A 3851-nucleotide genomic window follows, 5' to 3' on the forward strand; every position below is an offset into this window, starting at 1 on the left:
ACACACACACACATTATATATATATGTAGAAAAATGCACACTTGTGCGCATTTTGGTTTTTATATATTATATGTATGAGTTTGGTTGTGGTTTTATGTTAATGTTTGCTCAGGAATAGCTATTTTTTTTATTTTATTAGTTAAAAACAAATGCATTTTATTTGCATCCCTAAATACCTCTTAGGACAATTAAAAGTAACGAGCCATTCCTGAACCATATATTTAAGTTTGTCAGGTTGTTCGCCACCTAACACCAGGCTTAGAAACCGTTGTCGGCAGCGAGCGACCTGAAGAAGGAGTACGGAGAGCTCAGCGTAAGCTACAGGACCAGAACAGTCTTCTCCGGATTTGAAAAATTATTACAGCCAAGAAGCAATGGCTGCCACAAATTAATTTGAGGACCGTGGCTCTGGACGTAATTTCTCACGGATGAATGTCATCGACTTGAACACCTACTACTCAAGAGTTCTACAGAAGGCTTCCATCATCACCACTACCTTCGTCACTGCTTTATTATGGACCTAAATGACTGGCTATTTGTTGAGGTAAGGTTTGCAATATGTACGGTGCATTTGCTTTGCAAACTTTTAACAATAGTTACGTTATTAGTATAACTAGTGTCTAGCAACCAAACCCATATATATATAATAAAGTCGGAAGGGTCTTATATTACGTTAACTTTTGTCATTCATGCAGTCATCACTTAAATTTATTTACATTTTTGAACGTTAAGGACACTGTAAGGAGTTATTTAGATAAATTTATTGATATGAAGTTTTAATATTTCCGTATAGTTCACTTAACGTACAAGATTTTTTTCAAGACTAAGCACATATATGCACATTCATGTTTGTAGCCCCTTGCATTTCAAGTTTTATAATGTTACGTGTAATGGGTTACAGATCCTTCTGATGTTTCGGAAAATAAGGGGCAATAGTGCGGACCGAATGCAGGTTCTCTGACGGATAGAGCGAGAACGTCCACGCTAAGTTTACAAAGGTTTTGCAACTCGACCAGGATCATCCTATTCGCCAGTCATATCCTTATTGTCAATTGTCTAGTTTTTTCAGTTTTTGTAAATTAAAATAATTTGTATAACATATTTTTGCTTTACCTTTATGTTAAATTGCTCTTTGTGTAACTGCTTTTCGAATATGGCGACGAGGATGGGATTGGTTGCGAGGTCCATTGCCTTGAGTATTTTTGTTGTTGGGATTCCCCTGAGCAGGTTGCGTTCCAGAGTCACGGCACTCTTTAATATTTCCCTATATCATATTTAAGTCTTAAATTTGAGTTCATTTAAATTTTCGCAAGATGCCGCCAAAGAGTATTTCGCGTAGTTCTCGTGCAGCCCTAAGGCAGCAAGTTACCAAGAAGTGTAATTTGATAGAAAATGTTATTTCTTCGATGTCTGTAAGCGATGCTAAGGAGCATATGAACGTATTGTTGGACCTTAAAGAAAAACTTGACAAAGTGAATAAAGAGTTTTGTTTTAAAATGAAATTTGGGATAGCGCAGGTGAATTCGCGGACAGCGATAAATTGGTGAGTGAGGAAATGGATACTTGGTTTGTTTATGACGATCGTTTGAATAAGTGTCTTTCTCTCTTTAGACCACGGTGTCTCCTTCGGATCGTTCGCGTCCTGAAATTTCACAGCTTAAATTGCTGAACTACCTTTACCGACATTTGCTAATAGGGAAGGTGAGGATATTTCGAAGTTTTTGCGAGAGTTTGAAGCGACTGTAGATAAGTATGATCTTAGTACTCACGTTAAATTTACTTTTCTTACGAGACAGCTTTCAGGTGACTCGCTTAAACTAGTAAGTTCTCTAGATTGTAGTAATCGTTCGTATGAAGAAGCTAAGAAATTATTACAGAAAGCGTTTGCAGATACTTTGTCTCAACAATACAGTGTTATTAAGCAGTTATCGGAGTTAAAGTTGACTTATCAGAGTGATCCATATGACTTTATTAGTAATATGAGAATTATTTGTAATCAATTTGAGGCTTTAAACATAGATAGACATAGTTTTACAGTTTTTCATATGGAATGGATTTAATGACTGTTTCAAGAATCAGTTAATGCATATTACTGGCTCAAATAAACCATCGTTGCAGCAAATAGATGAACATATCTTTACTGCTTTAGAGAGATATAAAGACATATCTAAGAAATTCAATGTTAGACAGGGAAATAATGTTCAGAGAAAGGTTGTTTCAAAGGATGTGTCGAAGTCAAGTTGGTTTAGCTTCTGCTGTTGATGGTAGCGTTGAGAAATCCAAAGTTAAGGAATGTTCTTTATGTTTGGCAGATGATAAAGGAGACGTTGATCACCCAATTTATAAGTGTTCGGTATATGTAACTCCACAGAGTAAAATTGAAAAACTAAAACAGTTGAATTGTTGTACAAACTGTCTTATGATTCTCATAAAACTTCAGATTGCATGTTTAAGTTAACAGTAAAATGTAGATATTGTAACAAAATGGCATTTCAGCTATCTTTGTAAATTTCGTAACGACCCAAAAAAGTTAATGCTAATAACCCTAAAAGTGATTCTGATAACCACGAAGTGAGTAACCAAAAGGTAAAGGTGAATAGTAAAGAGAAATCTAACTCTAATTCTGTTGTTTCTAATTTAACTTGGTCTGATTTGGGAGTTTTGAGAATCTCTTGTAACCCGGTGACTGCTATGCCTTCTTTTTCGTTGAATGACTCTGGGGATAGAGGTATAAAGGATTCGGGGAGTCAGTAACTTTTGTAGAGGAAGATTGGGCTAAGAGTATGCAGTTTGAAGTGGTTGATCCGAATTATTCTTTGGTAGTGAATGGTATTAATTCTTCAAAGCCGTTAGCTACTGTGGTATACAAGGTCAAATTGAGTGAAAATTGTTTTACTGCTATTGCCATAAAGTCCATTAATTTGAAATTAGTATTGCCAGGTGTATCTGAGGTAGCTCAAACCTTTAAAGATAAGGGCTATGTATTAGCTGACAAAACTTTGCATCTATGTAGGGACAAAATTGAAGATATAAAATTGCTTTTGGGAAATGATAACTCTCTTTAGTTTACCGTCAGAAGGATGTCGCTGTTTGGAGAAGGTTCTGAGGTGTGCTGTTTGGTAGGTAGTTCTGATGGTGTTTCCCTCGGTCTACTTGGATTCACCCTTAGGAGTGATGCTAGTAGGTGACATTGAGAGGTATAAGCAGAATCTTGCTCTATTACCAGACAGGATAAAGCATTCTTCTGAAGTTTGTATAAATGGTGATTGTTCCCTTGAAGTTGACGGCATTTTCGATACAGATGGATTGTTCTTAGATTCTGTAGAGAAATTTAAGTTTCCTGCTTATGTTAATATTTCTGTTTTAAATGATAAGGGTCAGATTGTTGAAACTGAACTTGAGAAAGCAGCAGAAGAAATTCTTTCCTCAAAGCAGAAACTGTTTTTAAACAGTGATTCTAAAGTGTACGACGAAGACTTTATGGAGGAGAACAGGAAAGTAGTAGAATTTGCTTTAGAAAATACCTTTAGAGATAGTGAAGGAAGGTTAGTTATGCCTCTGTTATGGAATGGGAAAGTAGCTCATTTGCTTGGAAAGAATCAAAGTTTGTCAAAAGCAATATTAAAGTCAAATTTTAAGAAATTTAGTAAAAAGGATAATGCTTTACATATGATTGATGAGGTTTTTAAAGAACAGGAACAGCTAGGCATTATAGAGAGAGTGTCTAACCTCGAGCAATTCTTGGAGGATAACCCCCAACATAGCTTTCTACTCACCTGCCAGTGTTCAGAATGGACCATGAGTCGACAAAGTGTCGTATGTATTTTTGTCCAATTTGTGTGAATCTGACC

The 3851-nt window shown here is 35.9% G+C and overlaps 1 long non-coding RNA gene across 1 annotated transcript; it reads left to right on the top strand.

The window, feature by feature from the left end:
- Positions 1-204: 204 nt before the first annotated feature.
- Positions 205-1097, top strand: LOC135226084 (uncharacterized). Its single transcript, XR_010317149.1, has 2 exons — positions 205-544; positions 902-1097. It is a non-coding gene; the product is annotated as an uncharacterized LOC135226084 (long non-coding RNA).
- The last annotated feature ends 2754 nt before the right edge of the window (positions 1098-3851 follow it).

The sequence above is a fragment of the Macrobrachium nipponense genome, chromosome 14 (assembly GCF_015104395.2).
Source record: "Macrobrachium nipponense isolate FS-2020 chromosome 14, ASM1510439v2, whole genome shotgun sequence".
NCBI lineage: Eukaryota > Metazoa > Arthropoda > Malacostraca > Decapoda > Palaemonidae > Macrobrachium > Macrobrachium nipponense.